Source organism: Cryptomeria japonica, unplaced genomic scaffold (assembly GCF_030272615.1).
Source record: "Cryptomeria japonica unplaced genomic scaffold, Sugi_1.0 HiC_scaffold_15, whole genome shotgun sequence".
Classification (NCBI taxonomy): Eukaryota; Viridiplantae; Streptophyta; class Pinopsida; order Cupressales; family Cupressaceae; genus Cryptomeria; species Cryptomeria japonica.
The window spans coordinates 835409-845794 of record NW_026728837.1 but is presented as its reverse complement, the minus strand read 5'-3'; the positions used below and the strand labels follow the sequence as shown (position 1 = coordinate 845794).

General features: G+C 60.3%; 2 non-coding genes across 2 annotated transcripts; both read left to right on the top strand.

Moving 5' to 3' along the window:
* The first annotated feature begins 4356 nt into the window (after positions 1-4356).
* Positions 4357-4475, top strand: LOC131860546 (5S ribosomal RNA). The gene has a single exon (XR_009359640.1). It is a non-coding gene; the product is annotated as a 5S ribosomal RNA (ribosomal RNA).
* A 5472-nt stretch (positions 4476-9947) lies between these two features.
* On the top strand, positions 9948-10066 carry LOC131860545 (5S ribosomal RNA). Its single transcript, XR_009359639.1, has one exon. It is a non-coding gene; the product is annotated as a 5S ribosomal RNA (ribosomal RNA).
* The last annotated feature ends 320 nt before the right edge of the window (positions 10067-10386 follow it).

The window sequence follows — 10386 nt, the reverse complement described above, 5'->3', positions numbered from 1 at the left end:
TGTGCGCTCCAAAGGTGCGCACTTTTGGAGGGCACTTTTCTGCGCTCCAAAGGTGCGCACTTTTGGAGGGCACTTTTTGGAGGGCACTTTTCTGCGCTCCAAAGGTGCGCACTTTTGGAGGGCACTTTTTGGAGGGCACTTTTCTGCGCTCCAAAGGTGCGCACTTTTGGAGGGCACTTTTTGGAGGGCACTTTTCTGCGCTCCAAAGGTGCGCACTTTTGGAGGGCACTTTTTGGAGGGCACTTTTCTGCGCTCCAAAGGTGCGCACTTTTGGAGGGCACTTTTTGGAGGGCACTTTTCTGCGCTCCAAAGGTGCGCACTTTTGGAGGGCACTTTTTGGAGGGCACTTTTCTGCGCTCCAAAGGTGCGCACTTTTGGAGGGCACTTTTTGGAGGGCACTTTTCTGCGCTCCAAAGGTGCGCACTTTTGGAGGGCACTTTTTGGAGGGCACTTTTCTGCGCTCCAAAGGTGCGCACTTTTGGAGGGCACTTTTTGGAGGGCACTTTTCTGCACTCCAAAGGTGCGCACTTTTGGAGGGCACTTTTTGGAGGGCACTTTTGTGCGCTCCAAAGGTGCGCACTTTTGGAGGGCACTTTTGTGCACTCCAAAGGTGCGCACTTTTGGAGGGCACTTTTCCTGCGCTCCAAAGGTGCACACCTAGGTGAGCACCTTCGACCACACCTTGTAGCACACCAAACTCTGACTTTCGACTTCATCCGCAATGCAGGGTCTTTGAGGTTGGCGCAATGCGCACAACCAGGGGAGTCGACCCATCAAACCCAACACCTCCCCTATATAAGCTATTTGTCTGATTCTCATACATGCGTAGCCTGCAGGAGCAATTAGGACATCGACCCCAACTTTCGGCTTCTAAACGAAAACAAGGTCTTTGAGGTTGGTGTAATGCGAACAACTAGGGGAGTCAACCCATCAAACCCAACACCTCCCCTATATAAGCTATTTGTCTGATTCTCATACATGTGTAGTCTACAGGAGCAATTAGGACATCGACCCCAACTTTTGACTTCTTAACGAAAACAAGGTCTTTGAGGTTGACGTAATGCGCACAACCAGGGGAGTCGACCCATCAAACCCAACACCTCCCCTATATAAGCTATTTGTCCGATTCTCATACATGTGTAGCCTGCAGGAGCCATTAGGACATTGACCCCAACTTTTGACTTCTTAACGAAAACAAGGTCTTTGAGGTTGGCGTAATGCGCACAACCAAGGGAGTTGACCCATCAAACCCAACACCTCCCCTATATAAGCTATTTGTCTGATTCTCATACATGTGTAGCCTGCAACAACGATTAGGACATCCACCCCAACTTCTGAATTCGTCTGCGTTGACCGCACCAAAGGTGCACGCCTTGGTGCTCACCAAAATCCGACTTCCGACTTCTTCTGCTATGCGGGGTCTTTGAGGTTGGCGCAGTGCGCACAACCAGGGGAGTCAACCCACCGAATGCAACACCTCCCCTATATAAGCTATTTGTCTGATTCTCATACATGCGTAGACTGCAGCAATGATTAGGACATCCACCCCAACTTTTGACTTCTTAAACAAGACAGGGTCTTTGAAGTTGGTGCAGTGCACACAACCAGGGGAGTCGACCCATCAAACGCAACACCTCCCCTATATAAAGCTATTTGTCCGATTCTCATACGTGTAGTCTGCAGCAGCGATTAGGACATCGACCCCAACTTCCGAATTCGTTTGCATTGACCGCACCAAAGGTGCACGCCTTGGTGTGCACCCTGGAGTGCACTTTGGTGCTCACCTCGGTGCACACTTTGGTGTGCACCTCGGTGTGCACCAAAGGTGCGCACCTTGGAGCGCACCAAAGGTGTACACTTTGGAGCGCACCACATAGGGTCTTTGAGAGGTTGGCGCAGTGCGCACACCAAGGTGGGTGTTGAGGTGCGTGCCGAGGTGGGTGGGTGCTAGGGTGCGCTCCATGGTGGGTGCCAGGGTGGGTGCGTGCTAGGGTGGATTCCAAAGAGGGTCATAGGGTGGGTGCCAAGGTGGGTTGGTGATATAGTGGGTTCAAAGGTGGGTACTAGGGTGGGTTCCAAGGTGGGTCACAAGTTGGGTGCCAGGATGCGTGGGTGTTAGGTTGGGTGCCAAGGTGGGCTCCTGCGTGGGTGGGTGCTAGGGTGGGTTTCAAGGTGGACGCGAGGGCGGGTGCCAAGGTGGGTAACAAGTTGGGTGTTAGGATGGGTGAGTGCTAGAGTGGGTGCCAAGGTGGGTGGGTGCTAAGGTGGATGCCAAGGTGGTTCACAGGGTGGGTGGGTTCTAGGGTGAGTTCCAAGGTGGGTCACAGGTTCAGTGCTAGGGTGGGTGTCAAGGCGGGTGTCGAGGTGCCTGGGTGCTAGGGTGTGGATGCCAATGTGGGTCATAGGGTGGGTACTAGGGTGGGCTGCAATGTGGGTGCCAAGGTGGGTAACATGCTCGGTGGGTTCTAAATTGGGTGCCAGGGTGGGTGTGCACCCACCTTGCCCGAGGTGGGTGCCAAGGTGCCAGTGTGGGTGGGTGCTAAGGTGGATGCCAAGGTGGGTGAGAAGGTGGGTGATAGGTTGAGTGGTAGGATGGGTGGGTGCCAAGATGGGTCACAGGGTGGGTGCAAGGGTGGGTAGGTGCTAGGGTTGGTGTCAGGGTGGGTGGGTGCTAGGTTGGGTTCCAAGGTGGGTGCGAGGGTGAGTGTCAAGGTGGGTCACAGGTTAGGTGCTAGGATGGGTGAGTGCTAGGGTGCAAAGGTGCCAGGGTGGGTGCTAGGATGGGTCGATGCTAGGGTGAGTGGCAAGGTGGGTCCACAAGTGTCAAGGTGGGTGCCGAGGTGGGTGCCAAGTCGGCGACTGCTATGGTGGATGCCAAGGTGGGTCACGGGGTGGGTGCCAAGTTGCTAGGTTGGGTTCCAAGGTGGGTACCAACGTGGGTGCTAGGGTGCGTGGGTTAAAGGGTGTGTCACAACGTGGGTGCCAGGATGGGTGCGCACCCACACTGGCCAAGACGGGTGCGGGTGCAAGGTTGGGTTCCAAGCCCGGTCACAGGCTGGGTGCTAGGATGGGTGGGTGCCAAGGTGGGCACCAGGGTGGGTGCACCCACCCTGGCCAAGGTGGGTCACGGGGTGGGTCCTAGGGTGGGTAACGGGGTGGGTACTAAGGTGCGTGCCAAGGTGGGTCATAGGGTGGGTGCCAAGGTGGGCACCAGGGTGGGTGTGCACCAACCCTAGCCAGGGTAGGTCACGGGGTGGTTGTCGGGGTGGGCGTCAAGGAGCCAAGGTGGGTGGCAAGTAGCCAAGTTGCGTGCCAAGGTGGGTGTCGGGGTGGGTGCCAAGGATCCAAGGTGGGTGCCAAGGAACCAAGGTGGGTGTCTGGGTGGGTGCCGAGGTGGGAGCCAGGGTGGGTCCCAAGGTGAGTGCAAAGGTGGGTGCCAGGGTCAAGGTGAGTGCCAATGTGGGTTCCAAGGTGCCAGGGTCAGGGTGAGTGCCAATGTGGGTTCAAAGGTGCTAAGTTGGGTGCGAGGTTGGGTGCGAGGGTGGGTGGGTGCCAAGGTGTGCTAGGTGGAAGCCCGGGTGGGTCGGCATCCCATGGGTGTCGAGTTGGGTGCCTGATGGGTGCTTCTTGTCAAGTTTTAGTCGTCGGGACTCATTTCGAGCCTTAGAGGTCGTTTCTTGTCCGGTTGCCCTGTCTTCGACCTGGGAACCCAATTTTGGTCCTCGGGTCCCATTTTTTTTTGTCTCGCATCCCACTTTTGGCCTGTGGCCTTTTCGGGGTCGATTCTCGTTTTGGGCATCAGAGCATGTTTCTTCTCCTAAAACCCAATATTTGTTTATTAAGTCTCGGAACACATTTTTGTTCTCGTGGACCCATCATGGGTCTTGGAACGCATTTGTGGTCCTTGGGTCCCATTTTGCATCCCGAAACTTGTGTTTTGGTGCTTGATCCCTATTTTGGGTGCCCACCTTGCACCAAGTGCGCACCCGGGGCAAACCGAGCGCCTTGGTGCACCGGGGCAAGATCGAGCGTGCACCCGAGGCGCCCCGAACATGCACCAAGGTGCACTCGGCCCACATGTGAGCGCAGGTCGTTGCGCCCGAGGTGGTGTGTGGGCACCGCGTTGCAGACGGGACACTGCACGCACACGACGCCCCCTCCAGGTGCACGCACGTAGGCCGGGCCGGGTGCACACCCGACGCCCTAGCAAGGTGCGCGCACCCGGGCAGGGCTCACACTTGGCGAACGGGGCGCACTTCGCGAGGGAGGGTGTGCACCTCGACGGGGGTGGGTGGCCGGGGTGGATTCGCACGTGGGTCGCGGTTTGCTAAGTACACACTGCGACAAGCTCATAACGGGTGCAATCATACCAGCGTTAGTGCACCGGATCCCATCAGAACTCCGCAGTTAAGCGCGCTTGGGCCGGAGTAGTACTGGGATGGGTGACCTCCCGGGAAGTCCCGGTGTTGCACCCTTTTTTAGTTTTTCGCCGGGCGTCGCAATGCTATTTGAATAAACCTTTTGCCCGTTTGCGTTCTCGTCGGGGCCGGGCCGGGCCGGGGTGCGCTGCCCGCACTACCGCGCGCGCGGGGGCGACACCGAGCGCGCACCCGAGGCGCCCCGAGCACACAGGCCACGGTGCAACCCGGGCGTTGTGCGCGCACCCCGGTGCGCCCGAGGTGCTGCGCGCGCACCCAGGTGAAATCGGTGTGCACCTCGGCCAGTGCGCGCTCGGTCGAGTCGCGCACGTTGGCCAAGGTGCACGGTGATGTTTCTTACTCTAAGGTTCCGCACCAGACGCCCGGGACAGGTGAGCGAAGCTGGGCGGGGCCGGGTGCGCGGCCGGGGCAGGTGCACGCAGCTGGAGAGAGCTTTGGAGCACACTTCGGAGCGCACCAATGATGCGCTCCATTCAAAAGTTTCCTGAAAAGGCAAAAAAAGTTGAGATTATAGAATTTCCCACTTGAGAGATTGTAAAAAAAAAAAATTTAAAATGAAGGAAACGCGGGTGCCAAGGTGTGCGCGCCCGGGTGCGCAGCCCAGCCAAGGTGTGCGCACCAAGGCGCCCACCCTGGCGAAGGTGCACGCAAGGTGCGCACCCGAGGCAAACCGGACAATTAACCCAACTTTCGACTTCGCGCGCACCTGCGCACCTTCGAGCGCACTTCGGAGCGCTCCTTGGTGCGCACCAATCTTGGGCACCTCGGAGTGCACCATGGCGCCCACCAAGGTGCGCACCCGGGGCAAACCGAGCTCCGACTTCGTGCGCACCTTGGAGCGCACGAAAGGTGCGCACCATGGCGCCCACCAAGGTGCGCAGCCCAGCCAAGGCGTGCGCATCAAGGTGCGCACCCTGGCGAAGGTGCGCACCCGGGGCAAACCGAGCTCCGACTTCGTGCGCACCTTGGAGTGCACAAAAGGTGCGCAACCCAGCCAAGGTGTGCGCACCCCGGTCAAACCGAGCTCCGAATCGTGCGCACCAGAGGTGCACGCCATCGTGCGCACCTTGGAGCACACTTCGGAGCCCTCCTTGGTGCGCGCGGATGTTGCGCACCTCGGAGCGCACCCGGGGAAAACAATGCAATTAACCCGACTTTCGACTTCGTGGGCACCTCGGAGCGCTCTCGGGTTCGCACCTCGGAGCACACCGAGGTGCGCACCTTTGATGCGCTGCCTTCACCAATTTCCAGAAAAGGCAAGAAAACATTGAGAAGGTGTGCGCACCGAGGTGCCCACCCTGGCGAAGGTGCACGCGAGGTGCGCACCCGGGGCAAACCGGGCTCCGACTTCGTGCACGCCGCACCTTGGAGCACACTTCGGAGCGCTCCTTGGTGCGCACCAGGGCGCGCAACCCAGCCGAGGTGCCCACCCCGGCGAAGGTGCACGCGAGGTGCGCACCCGGGGCAAACCGGGCTCCGACTTCGTGCACGCCATGGTGCCCACCGCGGCGAAGGTGCACGCGAGGTGCGCACCCGGGGCAAACCGGGCTCCGACTTCGTGCACGCCGCACCTTGGAGCACACTTCGGAGCGCTCCTTGGTGCGCACCATGGTGCCCACCAGGGCGCGCAACCCCGCCGAAGGTGCACGCGAGGTGCGCACCCGGGGCAAACCGGGCTCCGACTTCGTGCACGCCGCACCTTGGAGCACACTTCGGAGTGCTCCTTGGTGCGCACCATGGTGCCCACCAGGGCGCGCAACCCCGCCGAAGGTGCACGCGAGGTGCGCACCCGGGGCAAACCGGGCTCCGACTTCGTGCACGCCATGGTGCGCACCGCGGCGAAGGTGCGCACCCGGGGCAAACCGGGCTCCGACTTCGTGCACGCCGCACCTTGGAGCACACTTCGGAGCGCTCCTTGGTGCGCACCAGGGCGCGCAACCCAGCCGAGGTGCCCACCCCGGCGAAGGTGCACGCGAGGTGCGTACCCGGGGCAAACCGGGCTCCGACTTCGTGCACGCCGCACCTTGGAGCACACTTCGGAGCGCTCCTTGGTGCGCACCATGGTGCCCACCAGGCCGCGCAACCCAGCCAAGGTGTGCGCACCAAGGTGCACGCGAGGTGCGCACCCGGGGCAAACCGGGGTCCGACTTCGTGCACGCCGCACCTTGGAGCACACATCGGGGCGCTCCCGGGTTCGCACCGGCGTTGCGCACCGTGGTGGGCACCTCGGAGCACACCAAGGTGGGCAGCGAGGTGCGCACCTTTGATGCGATGCCTTCACTAATTTCCATAAAAGGCAAAAAAAAAACGAGATTTTAAAATTTCCGTTTTGAAAGATAGTGAGAAAAAGGGAATGCTGGTGCCATCTTGAGCCCGCCCTGGTGCGCAGCCCAGCCAAGGTGTGCGCACCAAGGTGCCCACCCTGGCGAAGGTGCGCGCCCGGGCAATTAACCCAACTTCCAACTTCGCGCGCGCCAGGGTGGGAGCGCACCCAACAACCGGGCCTGGGAAGAGCCAATGCGAGAAACCCCACCAAACGCTCTGACAAAAAAAGAGGGGGCGCTCCAGTAACCCCGCTTCGGAGCGCACCCTGGGCAAACCCAGCCAAGGTGCCCACCCCGGCCAAGGTGCAGGCGAGGTGCGCACCCGGGGCAAACCGGGCTCCGACAACGTGCACGCCGCACCTTGGAGCACACTTCGTAGCGCTCCCGGGTGCGCACCTCAGAGCACACCAAGGTGGGCAGCGAGGTGCGCACCTTTGATGCGCTGCCTTCACTAATTTCCAGAAAAGGCAAAAAAAAAAGGAGATTTTAAAATTTCCGTTTTGAAAGATAGTGAAAAAAACGGAACGCGCGTGCCATCTTGAGCCCGCCCTGGTGCGCAGCCCAGGTAAGGTGCCAGCCTGGCAAAGGTGCGCACCCGGGCAATTAACCCTACTTCCGACTTCGTGCGCGCCAGGGTGGCAACCGGGCCTCGGAAGAGCCAATGCGAGAAACCCCACCAAACGCTCCGACAAAAAAAGAGGCGGTGCTCCAATAACCCCACTTCGGAGCGCAGCCGGGGCAAACCAAGCCAAGGTGCCCACCCCGACGAAGGTGCACGCGAGGTGCGCACCCGGGGCAAACCGGGCTCCGACAACGTGCACGCAGCACCTTGGAGCACACTTCGAAGCACTCTCGGGTGCCCACCGGCGTTGCGCACCGTGGTGGGCAGCGAGGTGCGCACCTTTGATGCGCTGCCTTCACTAATTTCCAGAAAAAGGCAAAAAAAAATGAGATTTTAAAATTTCCGTTTTGAAAGATAGTGAAAAAAAAGGAACGCGGGTGCCATCTTGAGCCCGCCCTGGTGCGCAGCCCAGGCAAGGCATGCGCACCAAGGTGCCCACCCGAGGTGCACACCCGGGGCAAACCGGGCTCCGACTTCGTGCAGGCCGCACCTTGGAGCACACTTCGGAGCGCTCCTTGGTGCGCACCATGGTGCCCACCAGGGCGCACCCGGGGCAAACCGGGCTCCGACTTCGTGCACGCCGCACCTTGGAGCACACATCGGAGCGCTCCCAGGTTCGCACCAGCGTTGCGCACCTTTGATGCGCTGCCTTCACTAATTTCCAGAAAAGGCAAAAAAAAACGATATTTTAAAATTTCCGTTCTGAAATATAGTGAAAAAAACGGAACGCGGGTGCCATCTTGAGCCCTTCCTGGTGCGCAGCCCAGGCAAGTTGTGCGCACCAAGGTGCCCACCCTGGCGGAGGTGCGCGCCCGGGGCAAACCGGGCTCCGACTTCGTGCACTGCATGGTGCCCACCAAGGCGCGCAACCCAGCCAAGGTGCCCACCGCAGCGAAGGTGCACGCGAGGTGCGCACCCGAGGTGCACACCCGGGGCAAACCGGGCTCCGACTTCGTGCACGCCGCACCTTGGAGCACACTTCAGAGCGCTCCTTGGTACGCACCAGGGCGCGCAACCCAGCCAAGGTGCTCACCCCGGCGAAGGTGCACGCGAGGTGCGCACCCGGGGCAAACCGGGCTCGGACTTCGTGCACGCCGCACCTTGGAGCACACATCGGAGCGCTCCCGGGTTCGCACCAGCATTGCGCACCTTTGATGCGCTGCCTTCACTAATTTCCAGAAAAGGCAAAAAAAAGAAAAAAATGAGATTTTAAAATTTCCGTTTTGAAAGATAGTGAAAAAAACGGAACGCGGGTGCCATCTTGAGCCCGCCCTGGTGTGCAGCCCAGGCAAGTTGTGCGCACCAAGGCACCCACCCTGGCCAAGGTGGGTCACGGGGTGGGTCCTAGGGTGGGTAACGGGGTGGGTACTAAGGTGCGTGCCAAGGTGGGTCATAGGGTGGGTGCCAAGGTGGGCACCAGGGTGGGTGTGCACCAACCCTAGCCAGGGTAGGTCACGGGGTGGTTGTCGGGGTGGGCGTCAAGGAGCCAAGGTGGGTGGCAAGTAGCCAAGTTGCGTGCCAAGGTGGGTGTCGGGGTGGGTGCCAAGGATCCAAGGTGGGTGCCAAGGAACCAAGGTGGGTGTCTGGGTGGGTGCCGAGGTGGGAGCCAGGGTGGGTCCCAAGGTGAGTGCAAAGGTGGGTGCCAGGGTCAAGGTGAGTGCCAATGTGGGTTCCAAGGTGCCAGGGTCAGGGTGAGTGCCAATGTGGGTTCAAAGGTGCTAAGTTGGGTGCGAGGTTGGGTGCGAGGGTGGGTGGGTGCCAAGGTGTGCTAGGTGGAAGCCCGGGTGGGTCGGCATCCCATGGGTGTCGAGTTGGGTGCCTGATGGGTGCTTCTTGTCAAGTTTTAGTCGTCGGGACTCATTTCGAGCCTTAGAGGTCGTTTCTTGTCCGGTTGCCCTGTCTTCGACCTGGGAACCCAATTTTGGTCCTCGGGTCCCATTTTTTTTTGTCTCGCATCCCACTTTTGGCCTGTGGCCTTTTCGGGGTCGATTCTCGTTTTGGGCATCAGAGCATGTTTCTTCTCCTAAAACCCAATATTTGTTTATTAAGTCTCGGAACACATTTTTGTTCTCGTGGACCCATCATGGGTCTTGGAACGCATTTGTGGTCCTTGGGTCCCATTTTGCATCCCGAAACTTGTGTTTTGGTGCTTGATCCCTATTTTGGGTGCCCACCTTGCACCAAGTGCGCACCCGGGGCAAACCGAGCGCCTTGGTGCACCGGGGCAAGATCGAGCGTGCACCCGAGGCGCCCCGAACATGCACCAAGGTGCACTCGGCCCACATGTGAGCGCAGGTCGTTGCGCCCGAGGTGGTGTGTGGGCACCGCGTTGCAGACGGGACACTGCACGCACACGACGCCCCCTCCAGGTGCACGCACGTAGGCCGGGCCGGGTGCACACCCGACGCCCTAGCAAGGTGCGCGCACCCGGGCAGGGCTCACACTTGGCGAACGGGGCGCACTTCGCGAGGGAGGGTGTGCACCTCGACGGGGGTGGGTGGCCGGGGTGGATTCGCACGTGGGTCGCGGTTTGCTAAGTACACACTGCGACAAGCTCATAACGGGTGCAATCATACCAGCGTTAGTGCACCGGATCCCATCAGAACTCCGCAGTTAAGCGCGCTTGGGCCGGAGTAGTACTGGGATGGGTGACCTCCCGGGAAGTCCCGGTGTTGCACCCTTTTTTAGTTTTTCGCCGGGCGTCGCAATGCTATTTGAATAAACCTTTTGCCCGTTTGCGTTCTCGTCGGGGCCGGGCCGGGCCGGGGTGCGCTGCCCGCACTACCGCGCGCGCGGGGGCGACACCGAGCGCGCACCCGAGGCGCCCCGAGCACACAGGCCACGGTGCAACCCGGGCGTTGTGCGCGCACCCCGGTGCGCCCGAGGTGCTGCGCGCGCACCCAGGTGAAATCGGTGTGCACCTCGGCCAGTGCGCGCTCGGTCGAGTCGCGCACGTTGGCCAAGGTGCACGGTGATGTTTCTTACTCTAAGGTTCCGCACC